Source organism: Lepidochelys kempii, chromosome 14, assembly GCF_965140265.1.
Source record: "Lepidochelys kempii isolate rLepKem1 chromosome 14, rLepKem1.hap2, whole genome shotgun sequence".
Classification (NCBI taxonomy): Eukaryota; Metazoa; Chordata; order Testudines; family Cheloniidae; genus Lepidochelys; species Lepidochelys kempii.
Genome location: NC_133269.1, coordinates 17,626,890 through 17,646,614, shown reverse-complemented (window position 1 = coordinate 17,646,614; position 19,725 = coordinate 17,626,890). Strand labels below are relative to the sequence as shown.

Genomic DNA, 19,725 nt, shown 5'->3' with positions numbered 1-19,725 from the left:
TGATGTACCACCATAAAAATTTCTTTGCTTGCAATTAGTTTTTTGTTTTTTTTTTTTACTCTCTCTCTCTCACACACACACACTGCGATAGAAGTGCTACAGATGTTCACGAGTTTGCGGGTTTTGGGTTTGTTATTAAGAGTGTAATATACAAGTTCACTTACCACCCTACTATAGGGTCTGAGCAACTATATATATTTAGACAGCATCTATATTTTAAGTGCTTCCAAAATGTTTAAAAAAAAAGCAGCAAATTGGTATGTTCTCATTCTACCATTTTAGCAACATACTGTTGGGACATTTCAAAACCACTCATTCACAAATGAGCATTACAAGAAGTCTCATGACTATTGGCACATACTGTTAGATGCAAAAAGCTCTGTCCAGGTTAGCCACACAGTCCCCTCCCATTGAACAAAACCCTGCAAAACTCTCAATTCATGGTATATTATTATAATCCCCCATTCTGACTCTCAGATTGCTGAAGGGATAATTTAAAACAATTAAGATACAAGGCCCTGAATTCCATTTTCTAATAACGTGTAAAATCTCAAAACGTTTAAAAGATGCTTTTTCCTCTGAAATAATGTATTATGTGTAAATAGGATTAGAGTATCCTTCACTATTTTCAACCATGAAAGGAATACAAAGTGCTGATGGACCAACTTGCTGATGAGGTGAGAAGGAAATAAGTTAAGTAAACTATGGATATGTTAATACACACACACACACACACACACACAGACAAATTCACTGCAGGCATAAGCAGAAGCAAGTATGTTCATTTACACCAGCAATGAATTTGGTCCATCAAGTTCTTTCTTGAATGCATACTAATAAAAAATACTGGCATCAGTACCCTTGGATGAAAATATTGGCTGCTAGCCAGATTTAAGACATACATGCAATGTTAACTTCTTTGAACAAACAGCCATATTTCTCATTAATACTAATATGCTCTTACAGTGTCTATATTACTTCCACAAACTCATCAACTTCAGATGAACAGTACAGTGGACAGAAGTCTCACTTAACAGAAACATGAAGCAACAAATGCTAAAAAATAATGAGACAGATAATCTGGCAAAAGATTTATTCAAGTGATGAATTCATCCATCTACATTCACGCTCTGGATTTATTTTAAAATATCTGAAAGTGCAGTAATAAATAGTGTTTAATTTTTAATTCTGAATTAAAAATTACAAATCCATTTGCAGTGTAGAACTTCAGCACTGTTTTCCATTACAGATTGGAAATCTGTATAATATATTCTTGCTTGGTTAGTTGAATTGACTCAGTATACAGATTTAAAGGAAAAGGCAACAATTATAAAGCCATGGAGACTAGACATAAAACAGAGGTCTTCTAGACATGAGCTAGGATAGTTCTTAGTCTGCTTTTAGAAGAATGAACGTGGCAGTCTCATGTACATAATAGGTCTCAAAATAATACCTGCTAAAGTCTGTGGAAAACAGTTTCTATTGTTATAGCAAGATTTAACTAAACGATTCAAACGTATAACTCATAGCCTCTCCACTAAACCAGCCTCAAAATACCAAAGGAACATTAACAGCCTCTTCCAAGAGAGTTTTTAAGTTATATGTTAAACAAGTATTTGGTAAGATTCTAAAGCCAAGGAATACTGGGGACAAAAAAACCTCATCTGAAACAAGAGACACCTTAAAGCTATTTGACAAATGACTAAAAGCTACAAAACCTAGATAACTGTAAAGAAAATGGACAGATAGGGAAGATTCTTTTCCCTCAAGAGAGACATTTAAGACAAATTTATCTGAAGTCCAAAGTGTCTTTCTGGGCTTTATCAAAAGCACCTTACTGGAACAAAATGTACGTACAAATCAACAGAGACATAACATCTTCAAAACACAGCTGCTTTCCCACCAAACTACAAGACTCTCAAGACTAAGTTTTAGAGAAAGCTTGGAAAGATTTTCAAAGTAATAGTTTATCTGACATTTTAGTGCTTCTGTCTACAGTGAAGAAGCTCTCTGGTCACTAAAGTGAAGACAAGTATCATCTTTAAATTGGGGAAGGTGTCAGTAGTCCCTGACCAGAGGGAGAAACATATATTCCCCCCACCCCCTTCCAGAAGCTAGGGGAGGGGGAGGGACAGAAAACTTGGGAGAGCTGGAGCTAGACAGAGAAAGCCGGAGGGAAAAAAGTTGCTTCTTTAGGATGCCCAATGGTGGGGGGGGGAGGAGGGAGCGAGCACCTAAAGCAGGCAGGAGAGGTAAAAGGAGAAGTACGGGAAGAAGTAGCAGAAGCAATCAGAAAAAATGGGGGGGGGGAGAGAGATTGTACCCTTTGTTTCCTCCCCTTCCTTTACGGAAAGGGAGTGTAAGCACAACAGAGCCGCGTGAAAGCATTAACAGAGAGCAGGGAACAAACAGGGAAGCAGAGGGGGACTCGGGACATGGAAGAAAACTGGGGGAAGCAGCAAACGGATTCTAAGGAGAAGCTATGAGCTAGCGCGGGGCGGGGGGCAGAAAATCTACAGGATGATGGGAAGAAGGTTAAACTCTACCGGACCCAAGCAGGGGGAAGCAGTGTGAAGGGGGGTAGAGAAGTAAAAATAACGGACAGCAGAGAGGGTGGCCACTGAGAAAGCAGGGCCCTGGGAAAGTAAAAGGGGGTGAGTAGGTTCGGGGAAGCAGGAAGAGGCAGGGTGCACAAATGTAGCGGTATAGGGGCAGAGGTAGGGGTACAGGGCGGAGAAGTGTGGGGGTACCAGGGCAGGGTGGAAAGGGGTAAAGATAGGGGCACAGCCTGGAGAGGGGCGGGGGCACAGCCTGGAGAGGGGCACAGACGTAGGGGAATAGGGCCAGGGTAGGGGATGCAGGGAGCAAGGGGGCAGCGGAGGGGTCGGGGATGCGGGGGGGGGGACGCGGAGGGCGCAGGGGAAGGGATGAGGGGGGAGAAAGGGGGAGGGCGCGCGGCAGGGAACGGCGCTTTGGGGTGCCGGTCGGTGCCACCTACTCACCTCCTGTCACAAAGACCGGCGGGGTTCTGGCCTCATGTCGGCTCCGGGCGCAGCCGCCGCCGCCGGCCGGTTCCGGGGAGGAGGCAGCGGCCGCCTGCTGATACTAGTGACAGGGGGAAGGAGGGGCCTGGCCACCTGCCAACGCGTGCGCATGCGCGGCCTGCAGACACGCAAACACAGCACACTCTGTTAAGTATTGCGCGTGCGCATCCTAGGCCAGTCTAGGCACAGCACGGGACAGTCTGGCTTTGCACTTTTGCGCGTGCGCGGCTGAGGAGCCAGGCGGAGTGACGATCTGGCCGGCTGTCCGATCCTGCGCATGCGCTGGTATGATTGGCGGAGGGAGGTCTCGCCCTGCTGCCCTCAGGCTGGCAGCATGCAGCAGTGAGCGGTGCTACTAGACGGGAGGGGGCGCTCCAGTCGCTCAGCCCCAGCCTGCCCCTTTGCAGCCCCTCCCCATCATTAAGCAGCATGTAAAGACACCAGGAATGCATCCCACGAAGTGAGCTGTAGCTCAGGAAAGCTCATGCTCAAATAAATGTGTTAGTCTCTAAGGTGCCACAAGGACTCCTTTTCTTTTTGCGAATACAGACTAACATGGCTGCTACTCTGAAACAAGTACTCCTGTTCTTTTTACACTAGGAATAATAGCAATACAGGGGAGAGTCCCACCCCCAGCACAGACAAACTGCAGCAGGCACCTGCAGTGAGGCTGGGAGGCCTCCTGCTGCAGCTCGGCAAGGGGTCTAGATACGGGGGTCTGGCTGGGGATCCGCCTTGGACAGTGACTCTGAATCTTTCCAGACTCCTGTACCCCTTTCAGGAGTCTGATTGGTCTTGCGTACCTCCAAGTTTCATCTAGGGTTGCCAACTGTCTAATTGCACAAACCCAAACACCCCCGCCCCTTCTCTAAGGCCCCACCCCCGCTCACTCCAGCCCCCGCTTCTCTTCACCGCTGGGCTGGAGGTTGGGGTGCAGGCTCTGGGCTGGGGCCGAGGGGTTCGGAGTGTAGGAGGGAGCTCCGGGCTGAGCCTGGGGCAGGGGGTTGGGGTGCAGGAGGGGGTTCAGGGTGCAGGCTAGGAGGGAGTTTGGGTGTGGGAGGGGGCTCAAGGCTGGAGCAGGGGGTTGGAATGCAGGAGGGGGTGCAGGCTCTGGGAGGGAGTTTGAGTGCTAGAGGGGGCTGGGGCAGGGTGTGGGAGGGGGTTTGGGGTGCAGGCTCCAGCAGGGTGGCTAGTGGAAGTGGCGGCATATCTGAGGGCAGGTGGCTCTGCACACTGCCCCAACCCTTGCCTGCATCACCGTCCCTGCTTCCTTGCAGGACTCAGGCCTAGGACATTATTTCAACTGAAAAATAAATTTATTAGTGTTAAACCCTGTCTCTTAGACCACCTAGCCATCCCCTCCTAGTATCTCCCCTCATAATAAAATGAATCTGGAATAAAACTCTCCTCTGACTTTCACTTTCCTGATGTTATCAACATAAAATTCTATGAAGGCTGGTTTGCCACCAATAGTAAATTGATTACAGAATGGATGCTCTCCCATTTAAAGAGGGCACACATTGTTCACCCCTCCCCCCAATCACTCCAATAGCACTCATCTTTCCCTGGCTTTGATTAGCTGTTCTATCTCTATTCAGCCAGCAATTACAGAGGCTGGGATGCTCTACAGATGTGGATCGCTGGGAGAGAGCTGTCTCACTGCAAGTTTATAATGATAACCATATCATCTGTAACGTGCCCAGAGCAAGAAATACAATTTGGTTTCTGTAGTGGTTTTTCCACTCAAGGTATCCTAATGTGCTTTACAATAATAACTTAGCAATTAGGGGCCAGATTCTGTGTGTGCCCACTGGAATTCTATTATGGAATGGTTACATGCTCCTCCATGCTGTTCAAGGATCTTAATTTCCTCACTTTGGACATTCAAGAGCCTTTTTGACTAGCTTCCTTGTATTTTTGAAATCCCTCTTTCTAAAGTGCCACGGTAATATTTTTGGTACAATTCCTTCCCTGAGGCCTTAATTATATTTTGATCACTATTAATTAGTGATTCAACTATAGTTATTTTTTGAACGAACCTGTGCGGTATTTAAGACTAAGTCACTAATAGCCTCTCCTCTGCTGTTCTCTCATATTAGCTGTTACAAGAAGCAGTTATTTAAGGTGTTGAGAAACTGCTTCTCTAAACCTTTTCCCACTGTAGCATTAGACCACTTTTACGTGCACACAGGTAAAGTCACCTGGCAATACTGTGTTATTAGACTTAGTTGGCTTTTTTATTGTCCTCGGTATTGTGTGCCTAATAAGGTTACCAACCCTCAAGGATTGGCCTGGAGTCTCCAGGTATTATAGAATAATCTTTCATTAAAGATAATGTCATGTGATGAAATCTCCAGGAATACCTCCAACCAAAATTGGCAACCCTAGCACCCAATATCCTTTTCTTGATATGAAGGCCAGTAAAATAATCCTATTAGTATATCTATGTTCTTAGCATTTGGAATTTGCCTCCATACAGCTTCCACTGTATGGTCCTCTTTACTCAGAAATTTTAGCTCATTAGATTCTGTGTAATTTAAGTTCTAGTGCAATTCCCCCAATTCCAGAATACAAGCAGTAAATCTGCACTAAAGTGGCTTTTTAAAAAAAGAAATAAAGGAACTAGGTTGTCTTTGGTGAAAGGGGAAGAAGTCATTAATGTATTCTTTAAGTGCTTACATTGTGTTTGTGTTTGGCAATGTACAAATAAAAAAAAATATCAGTCCCTACACTGAAGACTACAGTTTAGCAAGACCGACACAAAGGAAGGACTCACTCAGTTTTTAAAAAAATATATTGCTATTAATATATGATTTATAATTATTGTTGACTCACTGCTTATGGGCATCACAGAAGTGAGTCTTTAGAAAGGATGTGAATTAAGAAACAGCAAACTGAAGTGTCTTATGAAAGGTTGTGAAGAAAGGTCTTTTTCATGCGTAAGAAAAGGAACAGGAGGATTGAAGCCTAGAGGATACAGATTAAAAGTACGACACAACAAATGTTTTTAGCACTTAAGGGATGTGGCTTACTAGGCACAGAAGGAAGTTAAACCCTGTGTGCGTTATATAAGGTCACTCCCCATCACGTGAATGTGTTTCTCAGACTACATTCTCCAGTGTTATGTATTCTGATTACACAACAGTTATTTACTCTGTTTTCAGGCAATATTCTCACTGGAGTCAATGGGAATTGTTGACGTAGGATACATTATTAATAAATAATGGTTACCCTAAAGTGAAATTGATCAAGAGCAGTGTGCTGTGATTTTCTCGGCACATATAAAACAGCTTGTGGCCAAAATTAATCTTTTATAATTTCACAAAAGTTCATGGAGTTTCACCAGGGATGGACCTTGTCCTTGCCTTTCATTACAAATCACAGAGTCACGGTAAGAATTCAATTATACTTTGCTAAACACTGAAAAGCAACTTCTGTCTTTGCTGCTGTTGTGTTAAAATAGCAAAAAAGAGGGAAGTTGTGAATAATGCTCAGCAGGACAGATCGCAGACAGATGCAAGTTCTGATTGCTAAACCCTAAATAAATTAAAATGCTACAAACTAAAAGATCCAATTTTGATCTCAGATATGCTGGTGTAAATCAAAAGTAACTGCAGGTAAGTCAGTGGAATAACTGATTTTCACTGATGTAACTGAGAACAGAATCCAGTTCTCAAGCCCCCAAAAATCACAAAAAGGCCCCAATCCTGCACTCCTCTCTCAGGTAAAATTAGCATGATGATTGACAAACAATTAATAAGACATGGTCTGTGTCCAAGTGAACTAGCATTCTGGTTCACACATGACAAAACAATTTAGACGTAAAGGGTATACCTGCATTGCAATAGAGAGGTGTGATTGCAGCATGAGTGGGCATAGCTGAGCTAGCTTTGATTGAGCCAGCTTGCTAAAAATGGAGTGTAGCCACAGCCTGGGCACCAGCACAGGATAGCTGCTGGCGTACAGTCTCACCCAGGACCCTGGGTACATACTCAGGCAACAAGCCCATGCTGCTGCCACTACGCTGCTATTTTTAGCAAGCTGACTCAAAGCTAGCTTGGGTATGCCTCCTTGTGCTGCAATCATCCCTCCTGACTGCAGCATAGACATAGCCTACAAGTGCACGCTGTGATGGGATGATCTGGAGGAGGTGTATGAATTTTTAAAGACTTAACGGAAGAAGCGAGTTTTGGGGGAGGATTGGAAAGAGAGAGTGAGAGGATTGGAAAGAGAGAGTGAGAACGTAGTACTTTTCATGTGGAGATCTTAAAGTACTGTACAAAGGCAGGGAAGGTATTTATTATCCCCATTTTACAGAGGAGGAAATTGAGGCCCATAAAATGTTACACTTAAGGTCACACAATGAATCTGTGGCAGAGCCAAGACAAGAACCCAGCTCATTTGAAATTTAAGCTGGTCACTGATCCATTGGATCACGCTGCTAACTAGTAGCTCATTGAACACTTCAACTACAGTAACATTTATCTAGCACTCACATGACTGAGAACTGGGCTAATATTAGTCTTAGAGAAACTTGCGCCCTGGAGCCTTAGGTCTTGGTGTCCTGAGTCACTAACAGTTGGGAATAGGCTTTTTGCTTTTGCTCTCAAATTACTTATAGGAAAATTGATTCAGAAGCCAGTTAGGCTCAGCTGCCAGCACTCTGACTCCATTGACCTACGTCACAGCACAGATGCCAATAGCATGCTAAGATTTACGCAAACCAGTATTGGCATATAGGACCAAGTTCTGATTCATGAAATGTATGAATCAGGATAAGCATGTGACCACAGTGAGTGTAACAAATCTATTCCATTTATACAGTGCCTCCTATATGGAATTTAAAGTCAGTACTCATAACAAACAGGGCTAGTGCAGCAAGAAGGAATCTGTTGGCATCGTAAATAACGAAAACAGGATGAGAAGGGGGCTAGCGCATATTCTTGGTTAAGCATCAGATCTGACATTCACTGCCTCACCCATCTGTGAGAACACTCAGGAGGCTGATAGCACAGACTTCATGGAGAAATTAACCTCAGCAGCATCTGTGACACAATCAATATGATTTCATCCCGCAATTATCCGTGTGAGATACTGGAGCAAGTCTGCTTTGCAGTGTGAAGGGAAAGAATCACTGAGTTTGTGATGCAAAAGGAGGACGATTTTTCACTTATATAGGGATTTTAATATTGGTGCAGGATGCCACACTGGCAGTAACTGCCAAAAACACAGCGGCGTGTCTCAGAGCCAGGATCAACTGATTTGCTGGGTTTCAGAGCCTAGACTCCAGCTCGAGCAGGAATATCTACACTGCTATTTTAGCCCTGCAGCGCAAGCCTGAGTCATCTGTCCCAGGATCTGACACTCGCTGCAATAGGGTCTTTTTGCAGTGTAGATGTACCTTCAGAATCTGACTCTGATCTCTCTTATTTCACTGTAACTCAGAAGTTGCTCCATTCAAATCAATGCAATTACACCAGCACCAAGCTATTGTAACTGAGAAGAGAATCAGGTTCCGATTTCCCATATTTAACCAAAAGCAGGTAGGGCCAGATTTTCAAGGATATTTACGTGCCTAAAGAAGCAGGAAGGTGCCTAGTGGGATTTTCAAAAGCGCATAAACAGTGTAGGTGCCTACATCCTATTGATTTGAATGGGACATAGCCACTAACTTTCTTAGGTGCTTTTGAACCTACCTGCACCAACAGAGACCTAAATGCCTTTGAAAAAAATCTAGCCAGTAGTTCCTTGGAAGGGACTTCATAAATTTCCCCTCACTGCTCCACCAATGTACATCTGTATTGAACTGGAGGGACACACTCTAGGGGAGAGAAGTTAGTTCACTTTCTGTGAGTGTTCGTTCTTGGCATCTATACGGAGACTGCCAAGAAAGGCATCAGTTAGTGCCAGACTTGGTGGTGGGTGAATGATGTGAGAGTGCTGTCCCTGGAAACTGCTCTCAGCTATCCAAGTCTGTTCACATACGTGAATGAACAGCCATTAAATGACAAAAAGTGACCTGGGTGACAACCGGTTACCTAGAGGTGAAACGCCAATTACTAGTCACTGGGCCATCCAGTCCTCAGTTCAGATAGGGACTCAGGGGCTGCCTTTGTCTAATAAACTAACAAATGACACTTGTCAGTCATTTGAAAAACATGCTTCTTGATTAAGTGGTTCTGAAAATGCAAAGCTCAACTAAAATCCTTTCAAAATAAATCTAAAAGGCTGTTTAACATCCCTCTTAGTAACTGGGTTTGCGGGTATGGAAAGGAAGAAGTTAATGGGATTGCATGAAGACATAAGGACCAATGCTGGGGGGAGCACACTGCTGGATCAGGCCCTTATGGCCCAATCCAAACACCCATTGAAGTCAATAGGAAGACTCCCATGGACTTCAACTGGCATTAAATCAGGCTCTGAGGTTGTAAGCGATTCAGGGTGTAGTTATCGTCCCCATTTGCCTGTAAAGTGTCTTGCATTTTTATAAATAGCATAGACATAGTAATAAACAACAATCCCATCGCATTAATAGAATAAATAATGTGCAATATTAAAAATTACCCGTAAAATCCAGCTATTTGATGGTCAACTTCTTTGCATGTAGATCCCAATCCACCTCCCCTTAAAGTCAATGGGAGCTTTTTCATTGACTTCCAAGGAGCTGGATTGAGCCTGTAGAGGTTGTCTACTCTTGTGTGAGCACAGTTATTCTGCTGTAAAGATACTTATAGCTGCATAGCTTATTCCATACAAGAAGGGAAATAGATTATACCAGTAGAAGGCACGTTTATACTGGTATAATTGTGTCCATGCTAGGAGTTGCTGCTGTATAACTATTTCATTTTTTAAAAAAGTCATACTCTGAATCAAAATAGTTATGCAGGTAAATATAGTTAGAGGAATGCTGTGTGTAGACCAGGCCTTTGTTAGCAACTTTCATTCAACAATCTCTTTAGAAGCATAAGTTTCACGATGCTATTCCCAAGCCACTGGAAATAAATGCTCCTAGTTTGTGATCAGCAGAACTGTTCACATTAATTCTAGTCTTGTGCCAAGGCAATCCCATTTTTTGATATACACGCTCAGTCCACTTTAATTTGTCTTCATTAGATAGAGGAAACCTCATTGTGCTCCATAGCAGTGCCTGCATTTTAGAGATTAAACAAAGAAAACATGACACAATAAGATTGTAACAGACTTGCAGAAGCAGCAGCCTGAATAGAAAGCATAATTTGAGGCAGACGTTCATCCCATTTAATTTTTTCCATTGCAGACTCAATGAGTTTAATGTTAATAAAAGGGGCTACACAGAGGACACTGGAAACTGTATTTCTCTCTTCACCCACAGATCTGATACAGCATGGGAAGCAGCTCTGCAAATTTGTCCACACCCACCACAGCAACATTCCTCAGCTTTGACCTAGAGAGTCATAGCCCAGATTCTCTGCTTGTGTAACTAGTTTGATTACCGCACCACATAATAGAAACTACCATTGCAATTTGGCCTCCTTACTGGTCAAAGATTGAACACTCATCTTCAGAGAAATGAAGACAAAGTAAGTGTTGGCATAACTCCATTGAAGTTACACCCACAGAAAACTTGGTTCCATTTCTCTAGAGACAAGAGAGAATATATTTAGCAACTATGGCCCATTTGGTCCTTGGTCTCTCTACTGTGGCAGTCAACAAAGGGTCCAATTTTCTGGAGGTTTTTATTATGTTCATACCTGTAAGCTAGGAACTGGAATGTAACCAAAGGCTCTTAAGGAAAGTAAGCAATCATGGGATAAGGCAGATAGTCCTCTCATTGATCAGTAACTGGTTAAAAAAGATAGGAAACAAATGGTAGGAATAAATGGCCAGTTTTTACAATGGAGAGAGGTAAATGGCAGGGTCCCCAAGGATCTGTACTGGGGACCAGCACTGTTCCACATTTCATAAATGATCTGGAACAGGTGGTGAACAGTAAGGTGGCAAAGTTTGCCATAATAGTAAATTACTCAAGCTAGTTAAGACCAAAGCTGACTGTGAAGAGTTATAAAAGCTCTCACAAAACTGGGTGGCTGGACAAGAAAATAGTAGATGAAATTCAATATTGATAAATGTAAAGTAATACACATTGGAAAACATAATCCCAACTACACATAAAAAATGATGGGTTCTGAAATAGCTGTTCCCACTCAAGAAAGATCTTGGAGTCATTGTGGATAGTTCTCTGAAAACATCTACTCGGTGTACAATGACAGTCAAAGCAGCTAACAGAAGGCTAGGAAGCATCAAGAAAGGGATAGATAATAAGACAGAAAATATCATAATGCCACTATATAAATCCACGGTACACCCACATGTTGAATACTGCATGCAGTTCTGGTTGCTCTTGCCACAGAGTCTGAAATGGCTCATGGTTGAGAGTACCAACCTCAGGGCAGACTGTCAAAAGCAGGGCAGACACCCCGAACTGGTTGTGAGTTCTATAATTACATTTCACCAACCCAGTAACAAATGTGAACTCCTGGATTACTTTAACAGTCTTACCATGGAATCACAGACAGTCCCCTTGCACACTCCAGTGTATCTTGCCACCCAGACCATTTGGACTATGTGATATATATACACAAAAAAAAAAAATCACAAAATATTCAGTTTACTTCCAATCCCAGGGGACCAGCTACTTCCCCCAGATCAATTTGTACCCTAGATCACACACGAAAACAATGCTTGTGGCCAATCCTGTAATAAACTAACTACATTTTTATTAGGAAAAAGGAATAATAGCATTATTTACAGGTTAAAGAAAGTGTATCTAACAGACTGAAACTCATTTGTGTAACTCAAAAGGTGACAGATGTAGAAATCGGTCAATTCAAAACGCCTTTCAGAGCTAACCCATGCCAAGCAGCATGGGGATCTCTTTGCTTATGTTTAGGAATCATTGCCCCTCAAAGTCCAGACAGCATGAAAGAGAATCAGTTTCTCCTTGTCAGGGATTTTTATCCCCTCCACTGCAGAGTCCAAACTGATGAGATGAGTTCATGTGTAGGTCTCTCCTTCCTGGAGGGAGTTAGGAATGCAATCAGCAGGGCCTCTGTCCTTTGATGCTACACAATACCTCATCTGTCACCAGTGAGCTATCTTGTATGCAGGATGAGCACTGTACTTTAATTAATGCTTCTTTTCCTGTTTGGTGAGTTACCCAATTACAGAGGTTTACAATGCAAATACTCAATGTAACTTTATACCATGGACTATAGAAGTTACAAGTGAGATCAATACATGCAGCCTCCTACAAGCATTATAAAAAACTCTCAACACATTCTTATCAACGTAAGATCTAATATCTATTTTGATGATACTAGCACATAGGTAAGCAAGACAGGTTATCAGCTATGCATTTGTCAATGTTCAGTGAGGCGTGGGCCTTGCCATGAGCTGGCACCTGGTCCACCAGTGTCACAACCTCATCTCCTAAAAAAATTGGAAAAGGTACAGCGAAGAGCAACAAAAATGACTAGAGGTATGGAACAGCTTCCATATGAGGAGAGATGAAAAAGACTGGCACTGTTCAGCTTAGAAAAGAGATGACTAAGGGAGGATATGATAGAGGTCTATAAAATGATGAATGTTGGGGAGAATGTGAATAAGGAAGTGTTATTTACCCCTTCACATAACACAAGAACTAGGGGATAGCCAATGAAATTAATAAGCAGCAGGTTTAAAACAATCTAAAGGAAGTATTTCTTCACACAACACACAGTCAACCTGTGGAACTTGTTGCCAGGGGATGTTGTGAAGGGCAAGACTACAAGTGGGTTCAAAAAAGATTTATATAAGTTCTTCAATGGCTATTAGCCAAGATGGCCAGGGATGCAACTGCATGCTCTAGGTGTCCCTAAACCTCTGACTGCCAGAAGCTGGGACTTGACAACAGGGGATGGACCATGGATTGTTGGCCTGTTCTGTTCATTCCCTCTTAAGTTTTTGCCACTGGCCACTGTCAGAAACAGGATACTGAGCTAGATGGACCATGGGTCTAACCCTGAATGGCCATTCTTATAACTTCTTAGGCAGATGCAGAAAGCCATGATGGGCTCATGCTGGTAATCTGAGACCTGGATCCAGATCCAAACCCTTCCAATATTTATGGTTGTTTGGACCTACCAGAACCATGATACAAAATCCCACCTGTCTTGACTTGTGTGTATGTGTGTTTTAAACAAAACATGATCTACTGTTCTGAGAATGGTAGAATATTCTGAGAAGTGCCTTAAAAACTGGATAAGTAGGATAATAGGGAGACTTGCATTTTACAAGCCCCCCATCTAAAGATTCCACTTACACAGTTTTAATATAAACCCTTCCCTGTTACTGCATTGCTAAATTTTTGATTTTTCAAGACACAAATTTAGGTTAGCTAACTGCAAAAAGTTGGTGCAATGTACCATGCGAACCATATCATGGATATGATCAGATTTATATGGACAAAAGATGCCCAACGGCCTTTTTACATTTCATTTGAAAAGGCTGAAAATAACTACCGAAATCACATTCCTTTTATTTTTGCAGGAGCCATAACCATCTCCTCAGCCAGTTCCTATTCATCAGCACTTTTACATGCAAAGTAGGGTGACAGAGGTTCCGAAGGTCAGTAATTAGTCTCCATACCCAGCAGCTGCAAATGAAACAGCTGTAGGTGTTATTCTTTGAGGTTATTAATCAACTGCATGGGGGGAAAAAAAACAGAAAAGGTTGAGAGCTGGCAAACTGCACCCTATAGTCACATTACAAGGACTTGAGTAGGGGAGATAAAATAAAAGAGAATAGAGTATCCTAAATCGGATTTGTTATAGCAATTTCTCCAAAGCTAAATATAGAAAAAAATTCTCCCCCATCTTTAATCCTGTTGGCAGAGATTAGACGGCCTAAGGAAAGAGATACATGCTATACTAAAGAGATCACATTTTTGAAGAAAATTGCTGCTTTGATATATTTTGGTATGTTACACTTAGGGAGACATTTTTAGCCAGGCTACAGCATGGCAGGCTGTTGGGAGAGGGGCATAAATGAGTGCACCTGCAGTGAATTCTGAGCACACACAGGAGTAGTTAGACTGAACTAACTACTTGATTTGAGTCAGGTCACAGAGAGAAGGATGGGATGCCAGAGCCTGCACAATAGCCTGGTCCCAGGCAGGCTAAAATCCAAGAGCCTATACACCCATCACAGGAGGATAGGATCCCACAGCCGAAACAGCAGCCAGGTCACAGACAGGGGAATAGAATCCCCGAGCCACCAAAATTACAGGTAGAAGGGGAAAGGGACCATTTGTCTTCCTTTAAAGAGAGTGTAATGCACTGTCCCACTTCTAGAACCAAGACTTAAATGAGCCAAACAGCCTCATCCGCCTTCTGCATTTTCTGCAATCGAAGTCGTTTTGCCAGGCAGGAGTGTTCTCATTGGAAACACTCTAAGCACTGAGCACCTTTTGTGAGACCCCTCCCATCTGGGCACAGTGTCCCCAGAGGTTAAACAGTACAAACAGGACTTTCCTAGCCTCAGACCTTCCGAGACTGGAGGTAGGACATGGGAGTAGAAACAAAGGGTGCTCTTTGTGGCTGGCAAGACAAAGCCACCTGATAGCTAGAGATTAAACTGTGCAAGCTATCCTGGTAACATAAGGTTAGACTGGGTGCCCCTCTGGCAAACATCCAGCCAAAAGGAAATTAACGAGTTTATTGCAAGCTTGCATCAAATAATAAAACAACAATAACTGTGTTAGAGGCAAGGGGAGAATAAAGAACTAGTAAAACTGCCCAGATTTATGGAAAATTAATTTAACCATTGTCTGGGCACCTGCAGGCTTCATATCCAGTGTATTAGTTTAACACAGACCCATATGGCAGCAGCGCTATCTCTTTATTCAAGTGCTGGTTTCCTCCTTTGCTTATGAAAATTAATCATCATAATTTTGGTAAGGCAAAACAGTGCCTCTTATAGTCCAGTCACATGGGACTTTACTGGGGGAAGGAGAAGGCCAATTTACCTCCAAGGGGAGCTGTGTTATCCCATCTGCATTTATTTTGCAGCTCCTTTCAGAGGGATACACATAGGGGAGGGGACAGCAGCCCAGGTTTGCTGCACCTGAGGCTCCTTTGTGCCAGGAGTCAGAGAAGCCAAATAAAACTCACGTTAGGCTTCTGAATCGGGAGATGAGACAGTCAGCACAAAAAGCTGCTGTTTTGGTATTTTCCTTTTGATTCGGCCTTGAAAAATCTCTCATGAAAACTTACTTACCAGCCCCATCATAAATCTGTCCTTCATGATGAGACTGAAGCAACTAATGACATTTTATTCACTTCTGGGCAAAATGAGTTATTGGCCCCAGCTGAGTAGAATTTTGCAAGGCTGTATGTAATTTGTGCACAGAGACCAGTCACACCAACTGACTTATTTAGAGAACAAAGTTTTCATGGCAGGGACTATCTTATTTTGCATTTGTAATAACCCTAGCACAATGGGGTCCCAGGTTAGATCAGGGCCTGTTGTTGCTACTTTAATATAAATAATCATTTGTATATGTGAGCAGGCTCATCTGCCAAGCATATATCAGGGCTGGGATAGGAAACACGTTTTCCCCAACCCAACTGTGCCAGAGAGGGATATCAGTTGTAAGAAGGATGCCTAGGACAAAGAGAGGTTGAATTCTCAAAGTGGGGAGGTCTTTATAATAGATGCGGATATATTCCACTGTTTAGAATGTAAGAGGAGGCAGGGGGTACCCAATAAGTCACAGCATAAAAGGAACCAGGGTGTTATGTTCAACAACCCAGACTGGAAAGGGTACTACTCATATGATCCCCAGCTGTGAGATTAGGAAGCGGGAGGTGTCATAAACCAGTCCAGTCATGTTCTCAGGGTGGACACTGCTCTGTTGTGATTGGATCCAACTGCTGAATCCCATATGCTTCTAAGCCCCCTTGGGTCTGGGTAGTGACTGGTCGCTGTCCCCAGCTCTGGGTCTCTTGGGCACTCCCAGGTACAGACCCTGTGTCTGGCATCCTTCTCGGATAGTGGAACCCTACAGTCCAGCAACCTAGAACCAGTACAGACCTCCCAAGCCCCACAATTGTTTAGAGATGTTTCCCCTCAAGTCCAGCTGGCTGTGGGAGCTCTGGTTTTCTAGTTCCAGTCTTCAGGAACCACATGACTGTAAAGCAAGGTGTGCAGGCTTATCACAGAAATTGCTCATTCACAGTTTATTCTTTAAAAAAGCACAAGAGAGAACTACAGCTCTATGGAAAACAACAAACTCCCCAACACATCCCCCTCAGCCTGAGCTCACCACCCCTGTGAGTCCTGGGTTTGACCGAGCTCTCCCTGCCTTCTTGGAAGTTCTTGGTTTCTTGCACATGGTGAGGGACAGGTCTCCCTTGCTTAGAAACATACCCCTTTTAACACTGACTCTGTCCTCTCTTTTCCTATATGCTGCAAACTGGGGAAGGTCTAGGCTCCAGCTCCTACCTCCCCCATCTATTTCTGTGAACAGAGAGACATACAAAGCCAATGGCCCTGCTGGCAGAAAACCCACTAGAGGGAAGAGCTGTTCAGTGCTGATGGTCCTTGATTGCTCTGTCTTAATGTCTCTGTCTCATGTCTGTCTACTAAGTGTTGAGCCTCTGCTACAAAATGGATGCTGTAATCCAGGGGTCTCAAACACGTGGCCCACGGAGTTATTTGCTGCAGCCCGCCAAGTTCCCCGCCCCCCTACGTTATTTCCTACAGCCGCCAAGCTCCCCTCACCCACCACCTCGCGTCCCAACTCCTTGGCCTATCTCCAGGCGCTTCCTGCCGCCAAACAGCGCTTTCCAGAGGTGGAGAAGAGGCAGGGCAGGGCGGGGATTTGGGGAAGGGGTTGGAATAGGGCAGGGAGGGGGCGGAGTTGGGGTGGGGACTTTGGGGAAGGGGTGGGAAGAGGCGGGGCAGGCGCAGGGCCTCATGGAAGGGATCGAGTGGGAACGGCACTGGGGTGGGGGCTTTTGTATCTTCATATGAAAAGGTGTCAGTGATGCGGCCCTCGAGCCAATGTACTAGTCCTCATGTGGCCCTTGTGGTGATTTGAGTTTGATATGCCTGCTCTAATCCATAGGGAAGATCACAATCATTCCCAAAACAAAATAGAATCTCTAGTTTGACACAGATGTATCTCCTAACTGTCACAGGAGTCTCATTGGTCAGTGCACTGGATGGCTCCAGGGCCTTTCTCTTTCAAATCGAGAGTTCAAACCCAGCCTAGGTCAGTAGTAACAGAAAGCAATCATCCTCTTTGGAGGCAGTGTAAAATGTGAGTCCCACAACTCCTCTCAGTGCACAGGTATGCACGGCATAAAAACCACATCCTTGCTGACAGTATCAGCAGGGAATCCAAAGACTGAATGGGACCTTCTCACGCCTAGAACTGGGTCCAGGACAGCGGTGAGACACACTGACAGGCAGCAAGGCGTTGTGCTACTAGGGCCTGTGCTTTACCCGTTCTGAGAATGGGACACTTCGAGTGGGTTTATTTCTGGTGAGAGGTGTCACGTTGATAGCCCAGAGCTTGGGCCAACATTTCCACAAGCAGCCTCTGACTTGAGGTACCTCCATTTTTGGATACCCAACATAAGGCACCCTGCTGAACACCCACCATTCCAGTTAGTCAGTGGGAACTATGGGCATTCAGCGCTTCTGGAAATCTGGCCCAAGGAGGTGTCTTGAGCTGGGTGCTCAAAAACAGAGGCACCCAAAAATCAGAGGCTGCTTCTGAAAATGTGGGCCTAGATCTAGATTAAAAAAGTGCAGACTGAATGCTGCCAAAGCTGGCAGAGGTCACAGAAAGGTGTAGGAACCAGTGGATGCAAACTGAGTCCCATGCTTCCTAGGTTGAGAGGCTAGAAGTGATGTAGAGAGGTACAGTATGGTGGGGGTCCTTTGGGCTGGGGAAAGGCAAAAGAAGCTTTTTGCAGGGCTGTGTGGTACCCCTTATGGCCAGCACTCAGAGCTGCATGACCAGGCAGCTGCCGAGAGCTGTGGCCACCTCTCCCATGTCCCTGTAACACTAGGCCCGAGAGAGGGGGAGGGCAACTTGGATAGGAGAGAAAAGTTTCTCAAGCTGGGCGAAGATGATCACAAGCTACATTTTCCTTTGTGGCTGTTGTATCAGAGTCTATACAACCAGTGAGATGGCTCAACTCCTCTATTTCACAGCGCAATTGGTAAACAAATCATGCATTTTTACTGGGAGGAGAAAAAAAACCCCACCACACACAACCATCTCCGAACAAACAAGCTCCGATAGTAGTGTGCTGTGTTGTGCCAAAGGAAGCATTCATAAAGCATAGGGGCTTAGCCAGATCAGTGAAATTACAGAGTGCCTTGTTCCTGGCAGGAACACAAATTCACTTTCTAATGAAGTTTACAGCTAGTGGAATTTAGGTCACTACTCAGAAGCGATCAGTTTATTCCAGGCAGCTCTTTAAATATTTTAAGAAATCACTGTCAAATTAAGTCTGATCACATCTCAGTGAAAAGGCCGAACTTGCTGGTTTAGCAGATTTCATAGGCTGAGTTGAAAAACCCTTTTTTCTTACAGTTCCCTCCTAACACTGCAGTGGGGCAAATAAAATTGGGCCCCTCCTGTCGTGTAATCCTGGCAGAGTGTTATACAAATGAGCCAAACATAGCTTATGTCTGGAAGGGCTCGTTCTGTCCCATATCTGGCTCAGTCTTCCCAGGCCCCAAACAAGACTGTCTTTCCCCTATGGGATGAGAGACATGGGAGGCTTGCACTAATAGGCTGAGGTTGCCCAAACTTCATGGAGTTCAGAAATGCACTCCTGTAACGGTTGGATTTTATTACTGCTGAAGGAAGATACTATCTACAGCCAGACCTGTATTCTAAAATCAGCTCTCACAGGAGCAGCTAAAAACAGCTTCTTAGCAGAGGTTGATCCTTAACTGAAGGTTGAACTAAATTGTACTGATACCTTGGACAGGGGTTGACTGTCTGCGTCACAAACAAGGCAAGAGGCTATGGTGCAAGCACAGGTCACGCACTGTGTTTCTCCTCCCCTGCGCAGACTCCTGAATGATTTTTATTGTTGCTTAGCTGAGCAGACTCTTTGCTAGATGGGCTATTAAGATTTTCAGCAGCCCAAGCATTGGGGGCCATTCTGCCTGTTCCTTAGGGATATTTTGAAGTGATTGCAATAGTGAGTTGTCTGTGAGGGTTGACCGTTAGTGTCTGTTTCACCATACAGGCAAATGCCACAGGCATGTGCATTGTATTTGGATACAGATTTTGAATGCAAATAAAGTGCTGTCACAAAGCTCATGGCAAGTTGCCCGTGCCTCTGCAGACGCCTCAGAAAAATGCCCTCACTGTCCTTGCTATTGAAATAGCAAGAGCCTTTTTAATGCTATTGAAGTTGATGCACAGGGATCTGGAGGCACAGAACTCTGCTGCTCTTTAGTCACAAATGTAGGCAGGTAGGCCAGCATAGAGCAGCAGCGCTAAGTTGAAGTGGTCAAATGCCCAATGTGGGAATGATGGCAGGACTAAGCCCTCGTGGTTCACAGGGGAGCCCCACTATGTATCAGACTCACAGTTTTAGCAGCTGCCACCCAACCTTTGAGTGCCCTTCCC

The 19,725-nt window shown here is 44.2% G+C and overlaps 1 protein-coding gene across 17 annotated transcripts in view; it reads right to left on the bottom strand.

The window, feature by feature from the left end:
• The window catches only part of SEC14L1 (SEC14 like lipid binding 1), a 140,683-nt gene that overhangs the window by 94,920 nt on the left and 26,038 nt on the right, over positions 1–19,725 (bottom strand). The window contains exon 1 of one of the 17 annotated variants that reach the window (XM_073311101.1): positions 3,003–3,118. The exons of the other annotated variants lie outside the window; for them this stretch is intronic. The gene's annotated coding sequence lies outside the window, so the exon portion shown is untranslated. Of the gene's footprint in view, positions 1–3,002; positions 3,119–19,725 lie in introns of those variants that run through there. 17 annotated transcript variants of the gene reach the window in all.